Raw genomic sequence first — 20,742 nt, forward strand, 5'->3', positions numbered from 1 at the left:
AATTGTTCACAAAAACAAACAGATCAGGATTCCTGGAGAAGGAATAGAGGGAACAAAGCTCTCTCCTGGAGATGAAACAACTGCATATAAAAGGGCAATATTAAAAGTTGTACTGCATATTCAGGATGAGAATTACATGCAGAAGAGATGAGAAAATATGAACAGATAAACACAGAGAACTCTAAAGGTCCAGAATAAGTTGGACCAAGAGTCAAAGAAGAGCCTTAACACAAAGCCAATCAATAACACCCAAGGCAAGACGGAGAAACAGATCTTCAAAGTAAACCATTAAAATAATCAGATGCCTAGAAATCAGTAAAAAATTACAAGTCATACTAAGAAGTAAGATGATATACCTCAGTCATTTGCTGGACCTAATGAAAGTTGTTCAAACAAATCTCCTAAATCAATTCAAGGTGATGAAGGAAAACATGAATAGAAATAAACTAATGGTGGCTATGGAGCTGAAGGATATGTGATCATAAAGAAGAATTAGAAAGGTTAAAAAGAAACCTAACAGAAATTACGGGGATGAAAGGCAAAATAATGGAGATTAAAAATTTACTATAGACATAAAAAAGCATATTTGAACAGGCAGAAGGAAGAATCAATGAACTAGAAGACAGGCAATCAAAATCATAAAATCAGAGGAACAGTCAGAAAAAAAGAATACAAACCATTGAGCAATGTCTCCAGGACTCGAGTGACAGCATGCAGTGTACAATCATTTACTTCATAGGAGTTCCAGAAGAGAGGAGAATGGAAAAGGGGCAGAAAGAATATCTGAGGAAATAATGGCCCAAAATTTCCCAACCCTTATGAAAAACATAAAAATACATATCCAAGAGGCATGATGCACTCCAAATAGAATAAACCCTAATAGACCCACTCCAAGACACATACTAATCAGAATGTCAAATGCCAAACATAAAGAGAGAATTCTTAAGCAGCAAGAGAAAAGCAATTTCTCACATACAAGGGATCCTCAATAAGACTAAGTGCTGATTTCTCAGCAGAAAGCATGGAAGCAAGAAGGCAGTGGTATGATATATTTAAGGTATTGAAAGAGGAAAAAATGCCACCCCAAAATTCTTTATCAAGCAAAAATTTCCTTTAAAAATAAGGGAAGTTAGCCCCTTAGAGCAACTAGTAAATCGTCAGGAACAACTAGAAAATAGCATGGAACAACTGATGGGGGGATATCTATGACTAGACAATAACATACACCAGTCTGGAATGGGGGGAATGGCTGAGATCACAGCATAGAACTGTAAGCAAAGCTCCCCAAACTGCAGAGCTGGTGCCCCTACCCCACCGGCATGGCAAGCTAAGTTGCAAAACTTCGCTGTGGGGAAAAAGAAGCAGTCCCTGCCAGGAGCAAGGGAATGTAGCTCAACAAAGCTCCAACTGCGGTTTTAATTACAAATTTGGATTACTGAATACATTCTACAAGCACAGATAAACCTGGAGCAACCATGAAAGGAATCTGGAGGTTTATCCTGGCAGAGAGGAGGCAGGGCTGATGGGGAAAAAAATACATAAATAAATAAAAACAGAGGCTTCTGGAGTCCACTGAGCTCAGAATACTGGGAAGGGGCTGTGTCTGAAGAAAAGAGGCACAAAGAACTGGGTACCAACTCCGTTTCTTGCCTGGTGATCTAGAGGGCTGGGGACTGGTTCTGAAAGGGGGATATCTTGCTTCATTAGTTTTTTTCTCTCACTCTAAGTAGCTTATTAGAGAAAGCCTCAAGCAGTTTCAATTGTCAGCACTAACCTAGACAAGGGTGGAGTAAAGATAGAGAATCAAAGGAAAAACTCAAGTGTAGGAGACAATTCCCTAAAGAGCTTATCTTTCCTAAGAAAAGGGAGGGCGGGGCCCAGCTCAGGTGGTGGCCCTCCCTCAGAGAACTCAGACCCCAGGGCCTGGGGGAAAAACAAACAGAAACAGCCTAAGCTTGGCTTCTGATACCCTCAGTCCCTGGCTGGGACATGTTCCACTGAGAATTAAATAGACTGCACCTCTTTACACTGGTGGAGTGCTGCAGGCTGACAAGTGCCACCTGCCGGGCAGGATAGGAAAAGCACAGTGTCTAGAGGCCTCAAAGGAAAGTCCGACAATCTCCTAGGTCTCGGCCTCAGGGAAACCTGATACTGAATACAGCCTCCTCCTGAGACCCAGGCCCTCTGGTCTGGTAAAATCCGATTGGGGTAATCAAGGAAACCAGATGCCTAGACAACAAAAAATTAACAAATCACACAAGAAAAAACAAAGATATGGCCCAAAGGAACAAGCTTACACTTCAACTGAGATACAGGAATTGAAACTAATTATTAATCAAACAAATTTCCTAAATCAATTAAAACATCAATTGAGGGAAGATATGGCAAAAGAGATGAAGGAAGACAATGGGCAAACATAAGGAAGAACTCAAAAGTTTGAAAAAACAATTGGCAGAACTTATGGGAATGAAAGGCACAATAGAAGAATGAAAAACACAATGCAGACATACAACAGGAGATTTGAAGAGGCAGAAGAAAGGATTCATTAGCTGGAGGATAGGACATCTGAAATTCCATACACAAAAGAACAGATAGGGAAAAGAATGTGTTTGGGTTTGCTAATGCTGCCATTATGCAAAACACCAGAAATGGATTGGCTTTTATAAAGGGGGGTTATTTGGGTACAAATTTAAAGTTCTAAGTCCATAAGAGTGTCCAAATTAAAGCATATCTTCGCTGAAGAATGGCCAATGGCATCCAGAACACCTCTGTCAGCTGGAAAGGTACATGGCTGACGTCTACTCTGGGGTTCCAGTTTCAAAATGGCTTTCTCCCAGGATATTTCTCTCTAAGTTCTCTTAGTTTCTCCCAGGCAAACTGTGGGCTAGCAAAAGTCTGCTTAAACAGCCATCTCCAAAATGTCTCTCTCAGCTGCAGCAGTCTGGGCCTGTGATGGCTCTTTTTAAAGGACTCCAGTAAATTAATCAAGACCCAGGCTGATTTGGCAGGGCCACATCTCCATGGAAACATTCAATCAAAAGGACACACCCTAATCAAAAACATTAGTTAATCTGCTCCCACAAGATCGCATTAAAGAATACAGCTTTTTCTGGGGGACATAATATATCCAAACCAGCAAAGAATGGAAAAATATAAGCAGGGTCTCAGGGAAAAAAATGACAACATGAAGCACATGAATATAGACGTCATGGGTGTCCTAGAAGGAGAAGAGAAGGGAAAAGGGACAGAAAGAATTATGAAAGAAATAATCACTGAAAATTTCCTATCTGTTCTGAAAGACATAAAATTACAGATCCAAGAAGTGCAGCATACCCCAAACAGAATAGATCTGAGTAGACTGACTCCAAGACACTTAACAATCAGATTATCAAACATCAAAGACAAAGAGAGAACTCTGAAAGCAGCAAGAGAAAAGTGATCTATCACATACAAAGGAAGCTCAATAAGACTATGTGCAGATTTCTCAGTAGAAACCATAGAGGTGAGAAGGCAATGGTATGATGTATTTAAGATACTGAAAGATAAAAACTTCCAACCAAGAATTCTATATCTGGCAAAACTGTCCTTCAAAAATGAGGGAGAGTTTAAAATATTTTCAGACAAAGAGACACTGAGAATGTTTGTAAACAAGATAACGGCTCTACAAAAAATAGTAAAGGGAGCACTAAAGGCAGATAGGAAAAGACAGGAGAAAGAGGTTTGGAGAAGACTGTAGAAATGAAGAATATCAGTAAGGGTAAAAAGAGAGAGAGGGGAAAAAATAAAAATAAAATAAGATATGGCATATACAATCCAAAAGACAAAATGGTAGACAGTAGACATTACATTGAGTGAAATTAGTCAGAAACAAAAGGAAGGATACTGTATAGTCTCACTAATATGGACTAAAATTGATGAGCAAAATTTGAGAGTTCAGAACACAGGTTATCAGGAGATAGAAAGAGGTTAGATATCGGGTATTTGATGCTGAAATAGTACAGAAGGTTCAACAGGATTGACTGTAAAGATTAATGGAGAGCGTAATACTGTGTGATGGTTGCACAATATTGTAAGTACTCTGAACAAAGATGAGTGTGGGTAGGGTTGAAAGAGGAAGGCCAGGAGCATGTATGACACCAGAAAGAAAGATAGAAATAAAGAATGGGATTGTGTAACTTAGAAAAACATAGAGTGGTCAATGATGGTGAATAAATTTACGAAAATAAGAATATTTTTACATGAGGGAGAACAAATGAATTTCGACATTGCAAAGTGTTGAAAATTGGATGCTATAGGGGAAAAATACAGTCAATGCAAACTAGAGTCTATAGTTAACAGTAACACTGTAAGACGCTTCCATTAATTGTAACAAAGGCAATATACCAAAGCTAGATGTCTATAACAGGGGGATATAAGGGAGTGATACGGGATTCTTGGTGGTGGTGTTATTGCCTGACCTTTTCACTGTATTATTTTTATTATTCTTCTACCTTTTGTATTTTTGTTCTTCATTTTTTCTCCTTTTCCTCTTTCTCTGGGGAAGAGATGGAAATGTCCTCATATAGATTATGGTGGTGAATTCATAATTATATGACTATGCTGGGAATCGCTGATTATTTACTTAGGGTGAATTGTATGGTATGTGAATAAAACTGTTGAAAAAAGTAAACAGAGGGAAGCAAGTGATGGATAAAACATGGAGAGAGATATGTATCTATTCCCTACTGGTAGGGAAGCGGAATGGCACAGCCCTGCTGAAGGGCGGTGTGGTGGTTCCACAGGAAGCTAACTATGCGGTTGCCATATGACCCTGCAACCCTGTTACTGGGTATGTACTTGGAAGAACTGAGAACAGGAACATGAGTGGACATTACACACTGGTATTTATGGCAGCCATATTCATGATTCACAATGGATGGAGGTGGCCTAAGGGTACATCGACTGATGAACAGCATAATGAACTGCAGTGTATACATACAATGGAATACCAAGTGGCAGCAAGAAGAAATGAAGTTGTAAGGTATGCACCTAAGTGAATGGACCTTGAGCACAGTATGTTGAGTGAAGTAAGCCAGAATCAAAAGACAAACATAACGCCTCACTAATATGGACTAGCTATAATGTGCAAACTCTGAGAATTGGATCTGAGAGCACAGGTTATCAGGGGAAGGCTTATGGTAAAGGTTCCTAGATTGTAAGGTCTTACACAAGTCACATCTATTCATGAGTTGTAATGGATATCTCTAAATTCTGAGATGCTGAGCTGGTCAGTCCCTGTAACTTCAGGTATCTGTATGACATTTGAGATAGAGCCAGAGGTTGGCAGCTATTAACGTCCGCATACCCTCATACAGCAAATGTTAAAAAAAGCTAAAAAAGAGAGCAGACTAGAGATAGGAAAGAAAGGGACTTGATTAGCACTAAGGTAAACCAGACTCAAGGGAAAAGGATGATACTGACTGTGTTTTAAAACTTCAATTTCAGTGTGAGACCAAAGAAGAAATGTTTATTTGGTGCAAAATCTATATTTTCTGTAGCACGCTATATAATCTAACTTGTATGGTCAGTTTATTCAAACACCATAATTACATGGAACCTTGAATAGGGGGTGAGATCTGGGTGGTTTGTACAGGTTAGTGTGAAACCCCGATATATCCCAGAGTAATTTGGGTAGAGAATAAAAAGTATTTGCAAATCCCCCTTGAGGGCCTGGGAAAAATGTGGAAACATTAAACTTCCCCACCTGGGGAATTAATGATATTCTCACAAGCCTTGGGGACTACCATTGTAGTAAGCCAAGTCCTCATCTTGGGGCTTGCTCTTATGAAGCTTGGTACTGCAAAGGAGAGGCTAAGCCTACTTATAATGATGCCTAAGGGTCACCCCCAGAGAGCTTCTTTTGTTGCTCAGATGTAGCCTGTCTCTCTCTAAGCCCACTTAGCTGATAAACTAACTGCCCTCCCCCCTGCATGGGACATGACTCCCAGGGGTGTAAATCTCCCTGGCAAAGTGAGCCATGACCCCAAGGATGAACCTGGACCTGGCACCGTGGGATTGAGAAAGACTTCCTGACTAAAAGAAGGAACAGAAATGAAACAAAATAAAAGTTTCAGTGGCTGAGATTTCTCAAACGGAGTTGAGAGGTCATTCCGGAGGTTATTCTTATGCATTACATAGATATCTCTTTTTAGTTTTTAGTGTACTGGAATAGCTAGAAGGAAATACCTGAAACTGTTGAATTGCAATCCAGTGTCCTTGATTCTTGAAGATGATGGTGTAACGGTTTGACTGTGAAAACCTTGTGACTCACACTTCCTTTATCCAGTGTATGGACAAAGGAGTATAAAAAAAGGGGGACAAAAAGTAAATGAATAATGGTGGGGGAAGGAGTATGAGATGTTTTGGGTGTTCTTTTTTTACTTTTATTCTTATTCTTATTTTTGGAGTAATGAAAATTTTCAAAAAATTGATCGTGGTGATGAAAGCACAACTATGTGATGATACTGTGAACAATTGATTGTACACTTTGGATGACTGTATGGTATGTGAATGTATCTCAATCAAATTGCATAAAATAAAATAAGGGAGATCGGAGAGGCGTGGTGCCTGGCTCACACTGGGCCGTTTCAGCCCCTCATCGCTGGGCCAAGGGCAAGGAAGTCAGCAGGCCCAGTGCAGCCCAGCTTGGATGGGCCTGAATGGAAGCCATCTCATGAGGCCAGGACAGACTCAGGGCCTGTATCTGACAGCTGGGGCTGCTGCTTCAGTGGAAAGTCAAGGAGTGGTGGTGGTGTCTCCTGCCAAGATGTGGGGCCTGGTTATGTGCCCCAGCACCAGCAGAAGTTGTCTTTTATGAATAATAAAAAGCAGCAAAACCCAATGCTATCAGGTCAGCATCTCAAAACTAGGAAAAGAGATGAAAAACAGAGCTTTGACCCCACTCAGTTTCAGGACTGTATTATTCAAGACTTAACTGAAACTAGTACTGACTTGGAAGCAGTAGCAAAGTTTCTTGATGCTTCTGGAGCAAAATTTGATTACTGCTGATATACAGAACCACTCTTTGATATTCTGGTGGCCTATGGAATGCTGGTTCTAGGTGGTACACTGGCAGATGACATGATGTATACAGATGTCTGTGTGTTTGCAGCACAAGAAGACCAAGAGACCATGCAGCCATTTGCTCAGATTATTTAACAAGTTAACCAGGTGCTACAAATACCAGGAGAAAGGTTTTGAAGATGAAGTTAAAAATCTGTTGCTCTTAAAGGGTTTTTCAGAGTCAGACAGGAACAGCTGGCTATGTTGACATGAGGTGTTCTGGCTAATGGGACACTTAATGCATCCATTCTTAATCACATTTATAAGGAGAATTTTGTTTTAAAAAAGGGGGTTTCAGCAGCTTTTGCTTTAAAGCTCTTTAAAGCATGGATAAATGAAAAATATATCAATGCAGTAGCTACAAGTCTTCACAAAGTAAGCATGGATAACAGACTGATGGAACTTTTTCCTGCAAATAAGCAAAGCAACAAACACTTCATAAAATATTTTACTGAAGCAGGCTTGAAAGAGTTTTCAGAGTATGCTCAGAATCAGCAAACCATAGGAGTTCATAAAGAGCTACAGAACTTCAAGAACAGATGTCACGTGGCGATCCATTTAAGGATATCATTTTATTTGTCAGGAAAAAGATTTTAAAAAATGCAATACAAACATCCCAGAACCAGATGTCATTCGAATAGTCTCATCAAGTGTAATGAGTACAGTGGAATGGAACAACAAAGAGCTCTCTGTAGCAGAGCAAGCCATCAAGCGCTTGAAGCAATACAGCCCTCTACTTGCTGCCTTTACTACTCAAGGTCAGTCTGAGCGGACTTCATTACTGAAGATTCAGGAGTATATGACAACATTCATTTCATGAAAGCCTTCCAGAAAATGGTGATACTTTTTTATAAAGCTGATGTCCTGAATGTAGAGCCCATTTTGAAGTGGTATAAAGAGCACATGTTGCAAAGGGGAAAAACGTCTTCCTTGAGCAAATGTAAAAGTTTGTAGAATGGCTCAAAAATGCTGAAGAAAAATCTGTGTCTGAAGCTGAAGAAGGTGACTGAATTTTTGAAACTACACCCTCAGTAAAGCAAACAGGAGTTGCAGACAAAATGTCAGGTCTCATGTCCCGGTTCTTACATCTTCCTACTTCTCTATATCAAGCATGATATAAGGGCTTTCATGGCAAATTTTATTTTAACTGTTTCTATGGTTACTGAAAATGTTGGGTTTAGTTTCTAAAACCATGCTTTAATTAGCTACCAGAGCTACAGATTTGAATCTAATGTTGCATTTGTCTTTTTAGTTATCTTCCACCTCCTATATTTTCCAGTGTAATAATGTAATTTATGGCCTTCCACAATGAGTGGTTTAGTTTATTCTATATAAGCAGGTTTCAAGGTATGATTTGGTTAGAAACAATTTGTTATAAAAATTCTGTTTTCATTTTGGAGACACTGAGATGCTTGCTGATGCTTGGAGATGCAGACAGACGGACATTTAGAGATGCTAAGCTGAGAGAAACGCAGAGACGTTTTTGAGAATGCCATTTTTAAAATGCAACCTGGGAGCAAAGGAACAGCAGATGCCAGCTACGTGCCTTTCCAGCGGACAGAGGTGTTCTGGACACCATCGGCCATTCTTCAGTGAAGGCATCTTCTTGTTGATGTCTTAATTTGGACACTTTTTATGGCCTTAGGACCGTAAATTTATAAAAGCCAAAAAAAAATTCTGTTTTCAAATTAAACTGTAAAAGTATCCAAAGTCTCAAAAAAAGAGACAGAATTTAAAATCTTCACTAATAAACAGAAACAGAGTTCATCACCAAAAGATCTGTCTTAAAAGAAATACTAAAGGGAGTTCTTCAACTTGAAAGGAAAACAGGAGAGAATGGCTTGGAGTAGTGTGAAGAAGTGAAGATCTCTCGTAAAAGTAACTAAATGGAAATGCAAAACCCAATAGTACTGTATCCTCAATGTAACACTAAATTCCTGTAAGAGTCAGAATACACTTGAATTTTAAGTGTATCATTATATCCTGATAAAAAACATGAAAAATATACAGAGGTAATGTGGGACAAAAACAACATAAAGAGGGGAAATGGAGATACATGGAAGCAGAGACATGCATGCTATTGAAATTAAGTTGGTATCTTTTCAAATAAGTAGGTTATAAATGTAGGTTATGTAATACCAATTCCAGGATAACCACAAAGAAAGTATTTTTAAAATATACAAAAACAGAAATGAGAAAGGAATTAGTCAGATACAACACAAAAAAGATATGACATATAAAAACCAAAGGATGAAATGGCTGAAATAAGTACTGTAGTTACAGTAATAACACTGAATATTAATCAATTAAACTCCCCAATCAAAAGACACAGATTGGCAGAATGGATAAAAAAGTGCAATCCAACTACATGTTGTTTACAAGAGACACACTTTTGACCCAAAGACACAAATAGTTTGAAAGCGAAAGGATGGAAAAAGATATTCCATGCAAATAGTAACCAAAAAAAAGAGGAGCTGTGGTAGCTACATTAATATCAGACAAAACAGACATTAATCCAAAAGCTGTTACAAGAGACAAAGAAGGACACTATCTCTTAATAAAAGGGGCAATCCACCAAAAATAAATAACAATCATAAATATTTATGCACCTAATCATGGTGCCCCAAAATACATGAGGCAAACACTGGCAAAATTGAAAGGAAAAAGAGACACCTCTATAACAATAGTTGGAGATGTCAATACACCACTCTTATCAAGTCAGAACATCTAGACAGAAGCTCAATAAGGAAACAGCACTTGAATGACATGATAAATGAACTAGATCTAACAGACATATACAGAACACTGCATCCCAAAAGAGCAGGATATACCTTCTTCTCAAGATAGATCACATGTTAGATCACAAAAAGTCTCAAAAATTTCAAAAATGGAAACTATACAAAGCATCTTCTCTGACCACAGTGGAATGAAGCTGGAAATCAGTAACAGGCAGAGAACTGGAAAATTCACAAATACATGGAAGTTAAATATCACACTCCTTAACAATCAATAAGTAAAAGAAATTACAAGGGAAATCATTAAATATCTTGAGATGAATGAAAACAAGAACACAACATATCAAAACTTATGGGATACAACGAAGTGCTCAGAGGGAAATTTACAGCTCTAAATGTTTATGCTAAAAAAGGAGAGAGAGCTAAAATCAATGACCTAACTGCATACCTAGAGAAACTAGAAAGAGAATGGCAAACCAAACCTAAAGCAAGAAAAATAAAAGAAATAACAAAGATTAGAGCAGAGATAAATGAAATTTTTAAAAAAAATTAAAAATAGAGAAGATTAACAAAACCAAACGTTGGTTCTTTGAAAAGATCAATAAAATTGGCAAACACTTCACAAGACTGACAAAGAAAAAAGAGAAAAGACAAAAATAAATAAAAACAGAAATGAGAGGGGAGACATAGTTATTGACCCCACAGAAATAAAAAGGATCATAAGAGGATGCTATGCACAACTGTACACCACCAAATTAGACAATCTAAATGAAATGGACAAATTCCTAGAAACACACAAACAACCTACACTGACTCTAGAAGAAATAAAAGATCTCAACAGACCAATCATAAGTAAAGAGATTGAATCAGTCATCAAAAGCCTCCCAACAGGAAAATGGTGACATAAAAAGGAGTGGAAGTTAGTTACTCCCCCTGGAGCAACTAATGAACAACCAGGAACAACTAGTAAATGATCTGGAATAACTTTTGGGGGAGAAGCAAGATTGTCCAAACATCATGCAGCAATCTGGATTGGGAGGAATGCCTGAGATTGCAGCATGGAATCTGTGAGTAGAAACTGCAGATCTGAGGTGGGAGACCCCTACCCCATGGCAGCCTGAACAGCAAAGCCTCACTGTGATGAAGCAGCACTCTCTGAACAAGTGAATATATGTCAGTCCAGCTCCAACTGGGGTTTTAATTGGCAAATGTGAACTGATCAATGCAAGCTACAAATCCCCAACAAGCAGACAGAGGCTCTTAGTGATGACCTAACTTGAAGAGCCAGGGGACGTCTCTGTCTTGGGAGGAGGAGCCCAGAAGACTGGGTGCTGTCTCTGGCTGATGGTTGAAACTGGGGGCCATGGACTGAACCTGAAAGGGGGCTCTCTGTCCCTTTTTTTCTCTCTCAACCTGAGCGGCTCAGTGGAGAAAGCCTCAGCCATTTTCAGCTTGCACTGTTCTACAGTAGAGAAAGCCTCAGCCATTTTTAGCTTGCAGCTTTCTGACCCAGACAAAGCTGGAGATAGCAGAGTCAGAGATACAAAGAACCTGTTTATATGCAAATGAAAACTCCCTAGGGGGCATATCTTCCCTAAAGGGAAAGAGGTGGTGCCCAGATCTACTCCCTGCCTTCCATTCAGAACCAGACCCCAGAGCCTTGGGGAAAACAGCCATGGGCCACACTCCTTAAACTAGTCAGGAGTGACAGGCTGACAGGCACCACCTGCTGGGCAGAAAAGTACAGCAACTTGAGGCTGCACAGGGTGTGTCAATCCTCTAAGACACACCCTCAGGGAAATCAGATACTGAATATTTCTTCCTTCTGGGACCTGAACCTGTTCTGGTCTGGGAAAACCTGATTGGAGTAACCAAGGAAATCAGATACCTAGACAACAGAAAACTACTACCTATAGTAAGAAAAACAAAGTTATGGCCCATTCAAAGGAACTAATTTACACTTACAACTGAGATGCATGAATTGAAACAAGTAATGCTAAATCAATTAAAAAGTTTAGGGAAGATATGGTAAAAGAGATGAAGGCTATAAAGAAAACACTGGGCAAATATAAACTAGAAATTGAAAGTTCAAAAAAACAACTTGCAAAATCTATGGAAATGAAAGGCACTAGACAAAGATGAAAGACACAATGGAGACATACAATAGCAGATCTCAAGAGGCAGAAGAAAACACTCAAGAGCAGCAGAAGAAGACACCTGAAATCCTACACACAAAAGAACAGATAGAGAAAAGAATGGAAAAATATGAGCAATGACTCAGGGAATTGAAGGATAACATGAAATGCATGAATGTATGTGTCATGGGTGTCCTAGAAGGAGAAGAGAAGGGAAAGGGGGCAGAAGCAATACTAGAGGAAATAATCAATGAAAATTTCCCATCTCTTATGAAAGACATAAAATTACAGATCCAAGAAGTACAGCATACCCCAAACAGAATTGATCTGAATAGACATACACAAAGACACTTAATAATCAGATTATCAAACATCAAAGACAAAGAGAGAATCCTGAAAGCAGCAAAAGAAAAGTGATCCATCACATACAAAGGAAGCTTGATAAGATATGTGTGGATTTCTCAGAAGAAACCATGGAAGCAAGAAGGAAGTGGGGTGATATATTTAAGATACTGAAAAAGAAAAACCACCAACCAAGAATCCTATATTTGGCAAAACTCTCCTTCAAATATGAGGGAGAGGACTCGGGCAAGATGGCAGCATAGAGAGGAGTGGAAGCTAACTAGTCCCCCTGGAATAACTAAAAAAAACAGAAACAACTAGTAAATAATCCAGAATAACTGCGGGGGGACAAACGAGACCATCCACTCATCATACACCAACCTACATTGGGAGGAATGCCCGAGAACACAGCATAAAATCTGTAAGCAAAACCTGCAGATCCAAGTCGCGAGACCCCCTCCCCCATAGCCCAAGCTGCAAAGCCTCATGGTGCCAGAGAGAATCTCTCTCCCAGCAAGCAAATACAGCTCAGCTGAGCTCCAAATGGGGTTTTAAGTAGCGAGTGTGAACTGCTCACTACAGGTACAGTAACAAAAGTACTATACCAATACTGTGAGTCAGCAATGGAGGAGGGTGGTTAGGGATATGGGAGGATTTGAGTTTCCTTTTTTGTCTTTATTTCTTTTCTGGAGTAATGAAAATGTTCTAAAAATTGAAAAAAAAATTGTGGTGATGGATGCACAGCTGTATGACAGTACCAGGGGCAATTGTTTGCACAGTTTGGATCTTTGGATAATTGTATGGTATGTGAATGATCACAATAAAAAAAATTTTTTTTAAACCTCCCAACAAAGAAAAGCCCAGAACTTGAGTGCTTCACAGGTGAACTCTGGCAATCATTCCTAAAATAATTAATACCGATCTTGGTCAAACTCTTCCAAAAAATTGAAGAAGAGGGAACACAACCCAATTCATTCCTCATACCAAAGCCAGATAAAGATACCAAAAGAAAAGAAAATTACAGACCAATTTCTCTTATGAATAAAGATGGAAAAATTCTCAAAAAAATTTTGCAAATCCAATCCAACAGCACAATAAAATAATCATCACACCATGGTCAAGTGTGATTTATCCCAGGTATGGAAGGGTGGTCAACATAAGAAAATCTATTAATGTAAATCACCACATTAAAAAAATGAAGGGAAAAACACATAATCACCTCAATTGATACAGAAAAGGGCATTTAGCAAAATCCAGCATCCTTTCTTGATTAAAAAAAAAAACTTAGAAAAATAAGAATAGAAGGAAACTTCCTCAACATGATAAAGGGTATATATGAAAAACGCACTGCTAACATCATATTCAACAATGAAAGATTGAAACGCTTTCCCTCTAAGATCTGGAACAAGACACAGATGCCCCACTGTCACCACTGCTATTCAGTATTGCACTTGAAGTTCTAGCCAGAGCAATTAGGCAAGAAAAAGAAAAAAAAAGCATCCAAATTGGAAAGGAAGAAGTAAAATTTAACTATTTGCAGATAACATGATTCTAGATATTTTAAGTCCCCCAAAATATACAAAAAGCTACAAGAGCTAATAAACAAATTCAGCAAGGTGGCAGATGAAAGATCAACACCCAAAAATCAGTATTGTTTCGATATACTAGCAATGAGCAACCTGAAGAAGATATCAAGAAAAAATCCATTTATAATAGCACTAAAAGAATCGAATGTCTAGGAATAAATTTTAAAAAGGATGCAAAGGCCTTATACATGGAAAACTCCAAAACTTTGCTAAAAGAAATCAAAGAAAATCTAAATAAACGGAAAGACATTCCATGCTCATAAACTGGAAGACTAAATATTTTTAAGACATCAGTTTTACCCATAACAATTTACAGATTCAATGTAATCCCAATCAAAATTCTAACAGACTATTTGAAGAAATGTAAAAGGCAATTATCAAATTATTTGGAAGTGGAAGGGGCCCTGAAGACCAAAAATATCTTTAAAAAGAATGAAGTCAGAAGACACACACTTTCTGCCTTTAAAACGTATTATGAAGTTACGGTGGTCAAAACAGCATGACACTTGCACAAGGATAGACATATAGACCAATGGAACTGAATCAAGAGTTCAGAAATAGACCTTCACACGTACAGTCAATTGGGAAAGACTAGTCTCTTCAATAAATGGTGCTGGGAGAACTGGATATCCATATGCAACAGAAAAGCCATTTTCTACAAAGCTTCGACTACCCAAGCCATTTTCTACAAAAAAAGCCATTTTCTACAAAGCTTCGACTACCCAAGAACCAATGCAAAGATTTTCTAAAAGCCATTTTCTAAAAAGCCATTTTCTACAAAGCCATTTTCTACAAAGCTTCAACTACCCAAGAACCAATGCAAAGATTAGCTGTGCAAGAGGACTGAAACCATGATTACTTTACAGTGATCAGATCTTTGCTGCTGCCACAGCAATTCTAGGGCGTGTGTGTTGGGGACAGGAGATGCAGGCTGCCATGAGTCATGAATCTATGGGAAAGTACTGGATGAGGAAGCTACCAGAGCCTTATTAACAACTGGCTTCCTGAGCTGTAACTGGAAATCAGAGACCTCTGGTTGTGGACACTGTATTTCACTTATCCTTGAGAACATTTGTTGCATGATTTTTTTCTTTGTTTTTTTTCCCCCCCCTCAGAGACCAATGTAAATGTTGCAGGGACTCTAAGTAGAGTACTCGCTAATTCCTCCTGCTAATTTTCACTTGAGATGAAGTGGAAAGAGCCCTGGACATATTATCAGGCTAGGCTCAAACCCCTATTTCCCTCCCTTCTAGCTGCGCCACCCCAAGTAATTTAGTTACTCAGCTGTAAAATAGAGTTATCTTGAGGCTTAATGATAAATACTAACCTAGTCCCCACCATGTATCAGAGACTGTTCTATGCTCATTCTGTCTACACCACAACCCTGTTGGGCAGACGCTAATTACTCCCCTTAACAATGATGAAGAACCTGGGCTTTTCCTGATGGAAGGGAAATCAAAAATAGGAAAGATGTCTAGGGATGCACCCATCCCTCTAATAAATGACACTAAATAAAACAGACCAGGCAGTCATGGTGATAGGAATCTTGTTAATGTAATCAGCTGGTATCTTGCCAAATTCTCCATTCCCTGACTAAATTTCCTGCATAGTTTATTTAACCTTTGAGAAACTGTGAAATGCTGCATTATGATAGAACATTTAAAATTTTTTTTCTCTCAAATCCCAAATGCTTTAAGAGAGATCTACTTTCTTCTTTCATCTTAGGGCAATAAAATCATTATTGAAACCTTGGAAAAGCATGTTTCCTCTCCTTGCCCTCTGAATCATTTTACCAATTAATATTTGCTGTAAAGAGTTGGCCTGTTGTATCACTGTATCCAGAAAAGTTTTCCACTGAACTATTTTCTTGAGAGCATAGCATATCACCATAACCTCTATTAGAATGTAAACTGTAACAGTTAATATGCACAGATACAAACATCTACAGGTTAAGTTGCTTACTAAGAATTGTCACAAGATACTAACCAAATTTGTCAGATATGGGATAAGATTCTAAGACTTAAAATAAATAAATGGGCAACGTTTTCATAGTCTCCCAGGAATTTCCTAAGCCATATCTGAGACAAATATAAAAGTCCATGGAATTGAGAGAACCTAAGATGATGGCTAGGTGAGACAGGGCAAAAAAACACCTCCATGGAAAATACTAGATAAAAACCAGAAAGTGACCCAGAACACCAGTTCTCAGCAATGCGCCAGCTGGACAAAGTCTGCTACATCCACAAGGGCCATGCACTTGGTGAAACCGGGAATCCGCATTCTGAAACGAGTGAGTGAGCCAGCTGAAAGTCTGGCAGCCATGCTGCAGTGTCAGGAAACTGTGGGTTGGTGTTTGGAGACAGACTAGTTCTTTAAAAAAAAAAAAAAAAAAAAAACCCTGGATCAGCTGTGGTTAAGATGGTGAGAACTGTGCAGTGAAGCACGGCAGGAGCGGGCTGTGCCAACCTCTTGGTGTCTGGCATGGAGGATACTCTGCTGCTGATTGTCTCAGGGCTAGGGTGCCAGAGGGGAGCCAAAAGGAGAAAGAAACCACGCCCCTTGCAGCCATCTCCCCGGCGGGCGGGGGATGCTCCTGCCTGGGCCCAATCCACAGCCCAGAGCCACGCCAAGAAACCCAGTGTGACAGGGAGTTTTCCTGCAGCACCACGCACATGCCACAATATCAGCCATGGACAGTGGCCTTTGGTGCACCAATAGCTGGTTGTCCTGGAGTTGGGAAGGCAGAGCTGTGCGAGGAGGGGGAGATTAACACACTCCATTCAGCCATATTTGCAGTGGGCTGGGAGTGCCCCTGCACGGCCCGGCGGCCCAGGGCTTCCCTGGCGGGCAGCGTGCACTTGTGACGTGGCACAGCCTTCCCTTGGCAGAGGTCCTGGAAGAGCACGGCTGAGAGGGGGCCCACTTGGAAATCCCAGGGGCCCTATGCTGATACCAAGGACTTGGGAGTCAGCGGCAGAGACAATCTGAGGCAAGACTGAAATGAAGGCTTAGACTCTTGCAAGAGCCTTAAACCTCCGGGAACACCTGGGAGGTTTGATTATTAAAGCTGCCCTGCCTCCCTAACCACCCAGACACACGCCCCACATTCAGGGCGGACAGCACCAACAACACACACAAACTTAGTGCACCAATTAACTCCACAAGAATCAGATCCGCACACACCACAAAGACAAAGTTGGGGAGAACTGACTTGAGGGAAATAGGTGACTTGCAGACGGCATCTGCTGGTTAGTTAGAGAAAGTGTACACCACCAAGCTGTAGATCTTAAAAATTAGATTGGTATTTTTTACACCTTGAAAGAACCCTATCAAGCAAAGCAAATGCCAAGAGGCCAAAAACAACAGAAAATCTTAAAGCTTATCATAAAACCAGACAAAATGGAAAACGCAAACCCAAATGCCCAAATCAAAAGATCAGAAGAGACACAGTACTTGGAGCAATTAATCAAAGAATTAAGGACAAACAACAAAAGCATGGCACAGGATATAAAGGACATGAAGAAGAGCATGGCACAGGATATAAAGGACATAGAGAAGACCCTAGAAGAACATAAAGAAGAAATTGCAAGAGTAAATAAAAAAATAGGAGATCTTATGAAAATAAAAGAAACTGTTGGCAAAATTAAAAAGACTGTGGATACTCATAATACAAGATTAGAGGAAGTTGAACAACGACTCAGTGTCCTAGATGACCACAGAATGGAAAATGAAAGAACAAAAGAAAGAATGGGGAAAAAAACTGAAAAAATTGAAATGCATCTCAGGGATACAATAGATAAAATAAAACATCCAAATTTAAGACTCATTGGTGTCCCAAAAGGGGAAGAGATGGGTAAAGGTCTAGAAAGAGTATTCAAAGAAATTTTTGGGGAAAATTTCCCAAACCTTCTACACAATATAAATACACAAAGCATAAAGGCCCAGTGAACTCCAAATAGAATAAATCCAAATAAACTCACTCTGAGACACATTCTGATCAGACTGTCAAACACTGAAGAGAAGGAGCAAGTTCTGAAAACAGCAAGAGAAAAGCAATTCACCACATACAGAGGAAACAACATAAGACTAAGTAGTGACTACTCAGAGGCCACCATGGAGGCAAGAACGCAGTGGCATGACATATTTAAAATTCTGAGAGAGAAAAATTTCCAACCAAGAATACTTTATCCAGCAAAACTCTCCTTCATATTTGAGGGAGAGCTTAAATTTTTCACAAACAAATGCTGAGAGATTTTGCTAATAAAAGACCTGCCCTACTTCAGATACTAAAGGGAGCCCTACCGACAGAGAAACAAAGAAAGGAGAGAGAGAGAGAGAGAGAGAAATTTAACAGATATATATAGAACATTACATCCCAAATCACCAGGACACACATTCTTCTCTAGTGATCACGGATCTTTCTCCAGAATAGACCGTATGCTGGGACATAAAACAAGCCTTAATAAATTTTTTAAAAAATTGAATTTATTCAAAGCACATTCTCTGACCACAATGGGATACAAATAGAAGTCAATAACCATCAGAGACTTAGAAAATTCACAAACAACTGAAGGATAAAAATGAGGGGGAGATGAAAACATTCCCAGATAATCAAAGGCTGAGGGACTTCATCACCAGTAGATCAGTCCTATAAGAAATGCTAAAGGGAGCTGAGCAGGCTGAAAGGAAGGGACACTAAACAATTGACTGAAACTACATGAGGAAATAAAGATTTCCAATAAAGATCACATGGTAAATATAAATACCAATACTACTGTATTTTTGATTTGTAACTCCACTATTTACTTCCTACTGGATCTAAAATACGTAAACTGTAATGATAAATCAGTCGTTTTGGACTCAATGTCAAATATGTAATTTTTGACAAGAACCACATAAAGGTGGGGAATGGAGGAGTATAGGAACACAGTTTATGTGTCCGATTGAAGTTAAGCTGGTATCAAAGAAAAACAAGATTGTTATAGATTTAAGAGGTTAAATTTAACCCCCATGGTAAATACAAAGAAAGTATCAGAGAATATGACCATAGAGATGAAAAGTAGAGTATGAGTTATGAGAAGTGGGGGAAGGGGCAATGGGGAGTTAAGAAATGAGTGTAGGGTTTCTGTTCGAGATGAAGGGAAATTTCTATTAATGAATGGTGGGAAGGTGATAGCATTGCAACATTCTAAATGTGAATAATGCCACTAATGGAATGCTAGGGAGGGGGTGGAATCGGAAGATTTAGGCTGTATATATGTTTCCACAATTGAATAAAAAAAGACATTCTAAATAGACGACAAATTAAATGCCAAGGATGATCCTGGATGGGATCTGAGGATGGAGGAGAGGAGGCTCAAAGAGACACAGATGGGACATAAGGAAAAAAAGGAAATACAGAATGTAAGCTTTATATCAATGTTGAATTTCTTGAACTTCTCAGCTGCGCTTAATGGGATTGCATAAAAGAATGTTCTTGTTCATGGGAAATGTATATGTGAATTATATTGTTTGTTCAAGGATGTGTGCAGCTTGCTCTCATATGTTCAGAAGACAGAGCAATAGATGATGGATAATAGGGAGGGAGGGAAAGAAAGAAACGGTGTGACAGGATATTAAAGTTGGTGGATCGGGGTATCGGGGAGGGGGGTTGGGGTATGCTGGAGTTCTGTGTATGGGGTTTGTATTATTCTTGCAACTGTTCCTGTAAGTTTGAATTTATTTCAAAATAAAATTAATTTAAAAAGTCCACAGAATTAATTTCATTCTCAAAATCAAAGCAGCTGCATTAATAATTAACTTTATACATTTCAAAGCCATCTCAATTGTGCCTACAAATCTAGCACAGATTGAGATCAAACCTAGGACACAATTCAATTTTCCAAACTATAAATTCAATGCTGATGGAGAGTGAACTTCTGACCCAAACATCCCTATTAGATTAAATGTCATTTACAGCATCACCATCTTAATCCTGTTCTTTGCACAAGAAGTTCACATGTACTGAACCACTTTTAGTGTTTTGTCCATTAGGGTATTGAATTTGCTCCATACATCTTCACTCAATTCTAATCCCAACCAACATTTTCAAGGACACCAGCCAGGGTTAAGTGAGCAGTCTATAGCCAAGAACTAGAACGAAGCTAATTGTTTCACCACGGAATTAAACCCTGACCTTGATCCCATAAGCATCTAAGTAGTTATGGAGAATCATGCAGAAATCAGTTGTACAAATAGTATAGCATTCCTCAAGTATAACCTAAGGATGCTGAAAAAAGCTGGATGAAAGATGCACACACTACTTGATATTATTATTTCATATCTGTGACCAGAGCCATGTACTTAACCAGTGGCTATTCAAAATCACAGGACAATAGATGATCCTTGAATTTATTAACGGATTTAGATTTATGGTTCAACAGAATGAAAATCACACACTCTCCGCTAGGAAGCACAGTGCCTGTCCATCCTAAAGAAAGGAAAACATGTCTTGTTTAACCCTTATTGAGTTCAGGTTTCAGGGCAGTTCACTATGCTATGGTGGGCATTCTCAATTTGCCACAGCACCAAAGACTCACAGCTCTTAACAGACTGATATCCTATAAGGATTCTTGGTTCTATGTATGGGCAGGAGACTGCAAACTTTGTTTTACCTTCAGTTTCCAAACTCCAGTAGAAGTCCAACTAATTTGATAGTCTGCAAACAACAATGCCCAACCCAAAACAATGTATTAAACATGGTATAATTTTTACCTTCTTATATTTGCCCAGACATTATCTTAGCCATAGGTCAATGTTCAAATTGACTTAGAAACCAGCAAAAGCTCCAATTTACAACTAGAC

The 20,742-nt window shown here is 39.1% G+C and overlaps 1 pseudogene; it reads left to right on the forward strand.

Annotated features, from left to right (window-relative positions):
* Positions 1–6,852: 6,852 nt before the first annotated feature.
* LOC119523357 lies at positions 6,853–8,111 on the forward strand (annotated as a pseudogene).
* Positions 8,112–20,742: the final 12,631 nt, after the last annotated feature.

Source organism: Choloepus didactylus, chromosome X (assembly GCF_015220235.1).
Source record: "Choloepus didactylus isolate mChoDid1 chromosome X, mChoDid1.pri, whole genome shotgun sequence".
Classification (NCBI taxonomy): Eukaryota; Metazoa; Chordata; class Mammalia; order Pilosa; family Megalonychidae; genus Choloepus; species Choloepus didactylus.